Source organism: Panthera uncia (genome assembly GCF_023721935.1).
Source record: "Panthera uncia isolate 11264 chromosome B3 unlocalized genomic scaffold, Puncia_PCG_1.0 HiC_scaffold_1, whole genome shotgun sequence".
Taxonomy (NCBI): Eukaryota; Metazoa; Chordata; class Mammalia; order Carnivora; family Felidae; genus Panthera; species Panthera uncia.
In genome coordinates, this window is record NW_026057582.1 from 36,318,617 (window position 1) to 36,329,612 (window position 10,996).

Here is a 10,996-nt window from a genome sequence, read left to right on the forward strand (position 1 = left end):
AGTACTCCTGTATCCCTTGGGTAAATTCCTAGCAGTGCTATTGCTGGGTCATAGGGTAGGTCTATTTTTAATTTTCTGAGGAACCTCCAACACTGTTTTCCAGAGTGGCTGCACCAATTTGCATTCCCACCAACAGTGCAAGAGGGTTCCCGTTTCTCCACATCCTCTCCAGCATCTATAGTCTCCTGGTTTGTTCATGTTGGCCACTCTGACTGGCGTGAGGTGATATCTGAGTGTGGTTTTGATTTGTATTTCCCTGATGAGGAGCGACGTTGAGCATCTTTTCATGTGCCTGTTGGCCATCCGGATGTCTTCTTTAGAGAAGTGTCTATTCATGTTTTCTGCCCATTTCTTCACTGGGTTATTTGTTTTTTGGGTGTGGAGTTTGGTGAGCTCTTTCTAGATTTTGGATACTAGCCCTTTGTCCGATATGTCATTTGCAAATATCTTTTCCCATTCCGTTGGTTGCCTTTTAGTTTTGTTGGTTGTTTCCTTTGCTGTGCAGAAGCTTTTTATCTTCATAAGGTCCCAGTAATTCATTTTTGCTTTTAATTCCCTTGCCTTTGGGGATGTGTCGAGTAAGAGATTGCTACGGCTGAGGTCAGAGAGGTCTTTTCCTACTTTCTCCTCTAGGGTTTTGATGGTTTCCTGTCTCACATTCAGGTCCTTTATCCATTTTGAGTTTATTTTTGTGAACGATGTGAGAAAGTGGTCTAGTTTCAACTAGACCAGTGGTCTAGTTTAGAGTCATTGTGATGTCTGTATGTTTTATGCTTGTAGCGATGTCTCTGGTACTTTGTCTCACAGGATCCCCCTTAGGATCTCTTGTAGGGCTGGTTTAGTGGTGACAAATTCCTTCAGTTTTTGTTTGTTTGGGAAGACCTTTATCTCTCCTTCTATTCTAAATGACAGACTTGCTGGATAAAGGATTCTCGGCTGCATATTTTTTCTCTTCAATACATTGAAGATCTTGTGCCAATCCTTTCTGGCCTGCCAAGTTTCAAAAGAGAGATCAGTCACGAGTCTTATAGGTCTCCCTTTATAAGTTAGGGCATTGGGGCGCCTGGGTGGCGCAGTCGGTTAAGCGTCCAACTTCAGCCAGGTCACGAGCTCGCGGTCCGTGAGTTCGAGCCCCGCGTCAGACTCTGGGCTGATGGCTCGGAGCCTGGAGCCTGTTTCCGATTCTGTGTCTCCCTCTCTCTCTGCCCCTCCCCCGTTCATGCTCTGTCTCTCTCTGTCCCAAAAATAAATAAAAAACGTTGAAAAAAAAAATTAAAAAAAAAATAAGTTAGGGCATGTTTATCCCTTGCTGCTTTCAGAATTTTCTCTTTATCCTTGTATTTTGCCAGTTTGACTATGATATGTCATGCAGAAGATCGATTCAAGTTACATCTGAAGGGAGTTCTCTGTGCCTCTTGGATTTCAATGCCTTTTTCCTTCCCCAGTTCAGGGAAGTTCTCAGCTATTATTTCTTCAAGTACACCTTCAGCACCTTTCCCTCTCTCTTCCTCCTCTGGGATACCAATTATGCGTATATTATTTCTTTTTAGTCTATCACTTAGTTCTCTAATTTTCCCCTCATACTCCTGGATTTTTTTTATCTCTTTCTCAGCTTCCTCTTTTTCCATAATTTTATCTTCTAGTTCACCTATTCTCTCCTCTGCCTCTTCAGTCCGAGCCGTGGTCGTTTCCATTTTATTTTGCATCTCGTTTAAAGCGGTTTTCAGCTCCTCCTGACGGTTCCTTAGTCCCTTGATCTCTGTAGCAAGAGATTCTCTGCTGTCCTCTATACTGTTTTCAAGCCCAGCGATTAATTTTATGACTATTATTCTAAATTCACTTTCTGTTATATCATTTACATCCTTTTTGATCAGTTCATTGGCTGTTGTTATTTCCTGGAGATTCTTTTGAGGGGAATTCTTCCGTTTGGTCATTTTGGATAGTCCCTGGAGTGGTGCAGACCCGCAGAGCACTTCCCCTGTGCTGTGGTGTATAACTTGCGTTGGTGGGCGGGCCGCAATCAGACCTGATGTCTGCCCCCAGCCCACCGCTGGGGCCACAGTCAGACTGGTGTGTGCCTTCTCTTCCCCTCTCCTAGGGGCGGGATTCACTGTGGGGTGGCGTGGCCCGTCTGGGCTACTTGCACGCTGCCAGGCTTGTGGTGCTGGGGATCTGGCGTATTGGCTGGGGTGGGTAGGTAAGGTGCACGGGGACAGGAGGGGCAGGCTTAGCTCGCTTCTCCTTAGGTGATCCACTTCAGGAGGGGCCCTGTGGCAGCGGGAGGAGTCAGACCCGCTGCCTGAGGGGTGGCTCCGCAGAAGCACAGCGTTGGGTGTTTGCGCGGAGCAAGTTCCCTGGCAGGAACTGGTTCCCTTTGGGATTTTGGCTGGGGGATGGGTGAGGGAGACGGCGCTGGCGAGCGCCTTTGTTCCCCGCCAAACTGAGCTCTGTCGTTCCAGGGCTCAGCAACTCTCCCTCCCTTTGTCTTCCAGCCTTCCCGCTTTCTGAGCAGAGCTGTTAACTTATGACCTCCCAGATGCTAAGTCCCGCTTGCTGTTGAAACACACTCCGTCTGGCCCCTCCGCTTTTGCAAGCCAGACTCGGGGGCTCTGCTTGGCCGGTGGGCCGCCCCTCCTCCCCGGCTCCCTCCCGCCAGTCCGTGGAGCGCGCACCACCTCGCCGTCCTTCCTACCCTCTTCCGTGGGCCTCTCGTCTGCGTTGGCTCCGGAGACTCCGTTCTGCTAATCCTCTGGCGGTTTTCTGGGTTATTTAGGCAGTTGTAGGTGGAATCTAAGTGATCAGTAGGACGCATGGTGAGCCCAGCATCCTCCTATGCCGCCATCTTCCTCTCTCTCCTCAGCATCCAACTCTTGATTCTGGCACAGGTCGTGATCTCACAGTCGTGGGATCGAGCCTCATGTTGGGTTTGGGATTCTCATGGAGTCTACTTGGGATTCTCTCTCTCTGCCCCTCTCTGGCTCACACACTCTCTCTCTCTCTCTCAAAATAAATAAATATTTAGAGTGTTTTTTAAAAAATGTTTTATTTATTTTTGAGAGAGTGAGTATGAGCAGGAGAGGGGCAGAGAGATAGATGGACAGAGGATCTGAAGCAGGCTCTGCTCTGACAGCATCGAAATCATGAACTGTGAGATCATGACCTCAGTTGAAGTTGAACATTCAACCCACTGAGCCACCCAGGTGGCCCAAATAAACATTTAAAAAGATAAGAAATAAGAATAAATGAAAGATTAAAATCATATAATCATCTCAATAAATGTTGAGAAAGCATTTGACAAAATTCAGCCTTCATTTATGAATCAAAAAACTCAACAAAATCAGTATACTTGACCTAATAAAGACCATATATGACAAATACATAGGTAATATTACACTTAATGGTAAAAAAGTGAAAGCTTTCTCCTTTAAGATGAGAAATAAAACAAGAATGCCCACTCTCCCCACTTTTTAATTAAAAAAATGTTTTTAATGTTTACTTTTGAGAGAGAGAGACAGAACGTGAGTGGGGGAGGGGCACACAGAGAGGGAGACACAGAATCCAAAGCAGGCTCCAGGCTCTGAGCTGTCAGCACAAAGCCTGACACAGGGCTCAAACTCACAAACCATGAGATCATGACCTGAGCCAAAGTCAGAGGCTCAACTGACTGAGCCACCCAGGTGCCCCTCTCCACTTTTTAATTTTTAAGTAATCTCTACACCCAATTGGAGCTCAGACTCACAATCCCGAGATCAAGAGTCACATGCTCTTCTGATAGAGCCAGTCAGGTGCCCCTCTCCCCAATCTTATTCAACATAGTATTTGCAGCCCTACCCACAGCAATTAGGCAAGAAAAGAAATAAAAGGCATACAAAAAGGAAGTAAAACTGTCACTATTTGCAGATGACATAATACTATATATAGAAAACCCTTAAAGACACTACCAAAAAACCGCTAGGAATAATTAATGACTTCAGTGAGGTTGCAGGATAGAAAATTAATATACAAAAATCTCTTGCATTTCTATACACTAATAATGGACTATCAGAAAGAGAAATCAAGGCGTGCCTGGGCGGCTCAGTTGGTTAAGCATCTGACTTCGGCTCAGGTCATGATCTAAAGACTCAGGGGTTTGAGCCCTGCATCAGGCTCTCTGCTATCAGTGAGGAGGCTGCTTTGGATCCTCTGTCCCTCTCTCTCTGCCCCTCCCCTGCTTGTGCTCTTTTCTCTCTCTCTCTCTCTCTCTCTCTCTCTCTCTCTCTCAAAAATAAATAAACATTTAAAAAAAGAGACAGAGAGGCACCTGGGTGTTTCAGTCAGTTAAGTGACTTCAGCTCAGGTTAAGATCTCACGGTTTGTGAGTTCGAGCCCCACATCAGGCTCTTTGCTGTTGTCACAGAGCTCACTTAGATCCTCTGTCTCCCTCTTTCTCTGCCCCTCTCCTGCTTGCACTCTCTCTCAAAAATAAACATTTAAAAAAGAGAGAGAGAAATCAAGAAAACAATCCCATTTACAACTGCATCAGAAAGAATAAAATACCTAGGAATAAATTTAACCAAGGAGTAAAAGACCTGTACACTGAAAAATATGACTTGAAAGAAATTCAAGAAGTTACAAATAAATGGGAAGCTATTCCATGCACATGGATTTGAAGTATAAATATTGTTAAATGTCCATACTACCCAAAGGAATCTACAGATTCAATGCAAACCTCATCAAAATTCCAATGGCAGTTTTTACAGGACTAGAAACAAACAATCCTAAAATTTATACAGAATCACAAAAGATCCTGAATAGCCAAAATAATCTTGAGAAAGAACAAAGTCAGAGGTATCCCACTCCCTGATTTCAAATGATACTACAACGCTATAGCAATCAAAATAGTATGGTATTGGCATAAAAGCAGACACATAGATCAATGCATTAGGAAAGAGAGCTCAGAAATAAACCCACACATATATGGCCAATTAATTTATGACAGAGGAGGCAAGAACATACAAAAGAGAAAGGATAGACTCTTTAATAAATGTTGTGCAGACTGGACGGCTACATGTAAAAGAATGAAACTGGACCACTATCTTGTACCGTTTATAAAAATTAACTCAATATGGATTAAAGATTTGAATGTTAAGACATGAAACCATAAAACTCCCAGAAGAAAACAGGCAGTAGGCTCCTTGACATCAGTATTAGTAATTTTTTTTTTTTTTTTTTTGGAACTGGCTCCAAAAGCAAAAATAAACAAGTTGGAATACACCAAACTGAAAAGTTTCTGCGTAGCGAAGGAAACCATCAGCAAAAGAAAAAGTAAACCTATCCAATGGGAGAAGATATTTTCAAATCATATACCTGATAAGGGGTTAATATCCAAAACATACTTAAAAATTCAGACAATTCATAACAAAAAATTTTTTTAATGGGCAGAAGATCTGAATACACATTTTTTTCCAAAGAAGACATATAGAAGGCCAATAGGCACATGAAAAGATGCTCAATATTACCAATCATCAGGTAAATAAATGAAATATCATCACACATCTGTCAGAATAGATATTACAAAAAAGACAAGAGATAAAAAGATTTAGGTGAGGATGTAGAGAAAAAGAAACTCTTGTAGACTGTTGATGGGAACGTAAATTTGTGCACCCACTATGGAAAACAGTATGAAGATTCCTAAAAAAATTAAAAATAGGCCTGCCATATGATGAAGAAATTCCACGCTGGGTTTTCTGTCTGAAGAAAAAGAAAACACTAAATCGAAAAGATATATGTACCCTTATGTTTGTTGCAGCATTAATTTATAGTAACTAAGATATAGAAACAACCTAAGTGTGCATTGATGGATGAATGTATAAAGATGTGGCATATAAATATAATGGAATACTACTCAGCTATTAAAAAGAATGAAATCATGCCATTTGCAACAATATGGATGGACCTTGAGGGTACTCTGCAAAGGAAATAGGTCAGACAGAGAAAGGCAAATACTACACGATCTTACTTGTATGTGGAACCTAAAAAACAAAACAACACAAAGCCTAGACTCCTAGATATAGAAACCAGACTGGTGGGTGCCAGAGAAGAAAGGAGATTGCTGGGGGGAGATATGGGTGACAGGGATCAAGAGGTACAAACTTTCAGAACTAAAATAAAAAAGTCATGGGGATATAATGTACAGCATGGGGAATATAGTCAATAATACTGCATTAACTTTGTACGGTAATAGCTGGTAAAGAGACTTATTTTGGTGATTATTTTGCAATGTATACAAATGTTGAATTACCAAGTGGTACATTTGAAGCTAACATAATGTTGTCAAATATACCACAATAAAAAAAAAAGAAAAAGAAAAAAAAGGAAAAACAAAAAGAAAATATACCAAACACATTTTATAAATACTTTCACCAATGGCTAGTTTATAAAAACAATTTATGTTCTTCAGAAAATTAAATTAACCATTTTGATTAATGGAGCATTTAGTATATTACAAACATAGAAATATTAGGGGCAAATCAACACCTACCAAAATGTCTGGAATGATGAATGGGCAGATGTGGTTGGAGGTTTCAAGTCTTGAATTAAAAAAAAAAAAAAATCTTCTGAGTTGGGTATACACGTGTATTACCAATTATTTCTAGAAAAGAAAAAGCCAAGAGCCAGATTTTAATAATAAGAAAACTGGAACTGGATAGAGACATTAACAAAGGGGGAAATTCTTAGGAAGAAAAAAATGGTTTTAAAAAAAGTACTATAAATTTGGGGTAAAATAAAACTGAGTATAAATGGTCTATATGGTAAGGAAAGAATTCCATGGTCATCTCAGCCAGCATGGATTAGAATTAAAGTGGGTGAGAGGCCATATATTTTTTTTGCCTAAAATACTCTCAGATCATTTTCTGTAAGGTTTTCTTCCTTCGAATCTTACTCTGGGAAAAGTGATTTGAAATGTTAGGGCATAGAAAACACAAAGCATAGAAAATTCCTTATCTGTTAATTACAAATTTTATGTTTATCACATTTTATTTATATTTGTGCTATGCTAAGCATCTTTTCAAGAATTCAGAGGAAATCCTATTTTTTAGAAAATAAAACTAATCAAAGATGCAGGATAACATCAGTAGGTATTTATGCAAAGAATTAAAAAAACATAGGCTTAATATTTCAAAAATAACAAATTCATATTCACCATTTATTGATGCCCATAATGCACTATGTACTGACATCTACATGTCAAGACTATTCTAGTGATAGTTAATAGTAATAATTTAGGCTAAATAACTTGCAATATATAAATTTTGTAGTTTAATGAATAAGAAATTAAGTTATATTCCAGGCTCAAAAAAATTATAATAAATATTCAGTTTAAAATAAGTATTATCATTTTCTTATTAAGTAATGTAGTTTTTTCCCTCCTAGTTTCATTGTATAATTGACGTAGAAGTCTGTATCAGTTTAAGGTGTATAACATAATGATTTATGTATATATTACAAAATGTTAGCCACAATTTTAGTTAACATCCATCAACTCACATAGTTACAATTTTTTTTCTTATGATGAGATTTTAAGATCTATTATCTCAGTAACTTTCAAATATACAATATGGTATAACAGTTTTAAATATATATTACTTAGAAGACGTATTTCTAAAGGTAAAATTCTTTGACTTCATTGTAAAATTAGTTCAATCAATGATTTATCTCAACCCAATATGACAAAATACAACTTTATTTAAATTAGTTGTGGAAGGCAAAATGACCAAGGCTAAGCCTATATATTGTGTTTCCCTACTACTTTTATGAAAGAAATGACAGCAATATTTTACCTTTGTATAGTTCATGTATCACAAAAAAGATTTCAATATTACATAAAGTTAAACTCAAGTACAGAGAAGGATCTAACAAAATTTAACATGTTAATTATGCAACATAAACTAAGATATTTGGCTTTACAGGGAAGACACTGAATTACACCCAGATAATCATGTCATTACTTGGTAGCAATGTTTTTCTTTTTAAAAAATGTTTATGCTTTGTTATAAAAAATGCTTGCCACAGAAAGTTTATATTTGAATCTTTTGATATGGTTCAATTTCTGTTAAGTTTCAAGATGAAAAGTATCAGAGTGAGTGTAAACAGAATCCACCAGAACTATTCTTTTCATCATGGTGCTTTGGTGCTTTTGGCCTTGTCCTTATCATTAACAGATTTACAGCAGCAGCAGGACACTGTCAGCCTTTTCAAGTTTTGTCTTTTGACTTGCATTCTTTTCCTCTTCAGTGCAGTCAGAGGCCAAATTCCCACCTCCCCATCATCTTTGTCTCTGTATTGTCTTAAAAAAAATTTTTTTAATGCTTATTTTTAGAGAGAGAAAGACACATACACACACACACACACACACACACACACAGAATGCAAGCAGGGCAGGGAGGGGGGGTGGGGCAGAGAGAGAGGCAGACACAGAACCCAAGGCAGGCTCTAGGCTCTGAGCTGTCAGCACAGAGTCCAATGCGAACTCGAACTCACGAGCCATGAGATCATGACCTGAGCTGAAGGCGGACGCTTAGCCAACTGAGCCACCCAGGTGCCCCTCTTTATTCTCTTTTAAAGAGGATATTACATTCTGACAAAATATGCCAGTGATGAAGTCATATTTTAGCCGTAGGATATAAATATCACCTCCTACTTTGTTTTATATGTTTTCCTCTTTCTCTGCTCTCTTTAGACTAATTAGTCCCCAGAATTGGAAATTCCTTGAATGAATCCGAATAATTCTTTATCTGAACAAGGGGCACCTGAGTGGCTCAGTCAGTTGAGCGTCTCTTGATTTTGGCTCACTCAGGTTGTGATCCCAGGGTTGTGGGATCCATGCTGAGCTTGGAGCGTGCTTGAGATTCTCTCCTTCTGTCCTTCTCCCCTGCTCGTACCTGCTCTCTCACTCTCTCTCACTCTCTCAAAAAACATTCAGCCTTTATAAACAAATGATTTTGACAGAAGCCAGGCTCCTCCCACCTTTGTACAAGTTGCTCCTTGTTTTCAAATGCCAGCTAATCATCCATTTCACAGGACCATTCATAGATAACCTAATGCCACCTCTCTGCTTACTCCATGAAGTGATTGCTTGTGTCTGATTTCTTTGATCCGTTTGGTATGTCTGGCTTTATGTCTTTGAATATACTCGCATGTTTTGTCTCCCTCACTAGATTATAAATGCCTCAATATTAGACACAATGTGTTCTAATCAAGGACGGACAATTATTTGCCTGCAGACCTATGAATTCAAATGAAATGCTTTAACTTTTTCCTAGTTCCAAAATCCTTTCCAAATCTCTTCCTTCTGATTCCCAGAACCACAGTCCAAGTTCCTGCCCCCATTCCCTCTCACCTGACTACTGCAATCATCTTCTAATTATTTACCTAGCCTTTGCTCTCTGACCTCTGGCAATTTACCTTCGATTTCCTTCTCAGTTATCTTTCTAAAGCAGTTCTGATGGTGTCACTCCCTAGGTTAAAAGCCCTCCATGGCTCTCCACTGCCTACAAATAAAATCTCCAGCTTGGCATTCAAGGTCTTTACAGTCTGGTCCCATCCCCTCTTTCTAACCCCATTCCAACCACTTACTCCTCCTACTGTGTATTCTATGAGCTACTGTTTATCAAATACATCTTTGCACATTCCTGTCCCATCTTTCTTCATTTTCTGTCTTTCCTAAGATGAGTTTCTCCACCTACTCTCATCACGCTCTTTAATAAAGGATCCCAGCTCAAGAGGATTACTTCTTACCTGGCTTGTTGTCCCTAGTCAACTTGTTTCTTCTCCGTTCCAGAGCATGTTATCTCCATTTTAGCATTTTCCATTTATACTGTGAGCAACTTTAAGACAGAGATGATGATTTATTTATCTTCCTATGGCTATAGCGTAGGAAGGAAATACTGCTAAAGACACAGGTAGGGGAAATTTCCCAACTTTCTTGGAAGAGGTTCAAATTCTTTAATTATTGACATCCACCTTACTTGAAGTAGCTTCTTGGAATTAAGAGTTCAGAGAATCTCTGGGGCACCTGGGTGGCTAGTCCAACTTTGGCTCAGGTCATGATCTCATTGGTGGTGGGTTGGAGCCCCACCTGGGGCTCTGTGCTGACAGCTCAGAGCCAGTAGCCTGCTTCAAATTCTGTTATCTCCCTCTCTCTCTGCCCCTCCCCCATTTGTGTTCTTCTTTCTCTCTCTCTCTCAAAAATAAGTATTAAAAAAAAGTTCAGAGACTTTCTAATAAAAACTGTATTTTCTAGAAGTCAAGTTTGTAACTTTCCTGACATGGAAATTAAAACTCTAAATCAGCCTCATCAAGCTCAAAAAATCTACAGCCTGCCTCCAGGAACCAATTAATTTCTTCTGTGCAACCCCACCTAGCTATTAGAATTTATTAAAATACTACATTTAAGTCAAGATAACTGTGATCTCTTATTTGATCAATGGTGCAGTATTGTCCCGGGATCTACATCTAATCTTGCCACCACTGGTCAATTGGCACGTGGCTTTCAGGACATGAGCCGTCAGAAACAGCTCTGTAATTACTTGTGATTACTTGAGTCGAACGATTCCGGGCCTATGGTGGTTATTTCGCCTTCATTCACCATTAAACACTTGATTCTGTGCCAGCAGGATGTCCGGGTGCTTGGCCACTCGCACCTCGGAGGCCGGCCCCCAGGGTCGTGGCCTCTCCGAACCAACGGTGGTCAGAGGCAAGCCGGCAGCATCAGCCGGAGGGAAACGAGGGCTGAAGTTGGAGAAGGGGGCGGACAAGGTCCGCCCGCCCAGCGCCGCGACGCCTGGCGGGTGTCAAGGCGAACCTCAACGCAGCCACCCCGCTGAGCTTCAGCACCCCCACGCCGCCGGATGCGCTCGAGGCGGCCGCGCGCGGCCAGGCGCCCTCCCGGCGCGGCAGTGGGGGGCGGGGCTGGGCGCTGCGCGCGCCGGCGCGTGGAGGCCGCGGGCGGTGGCGG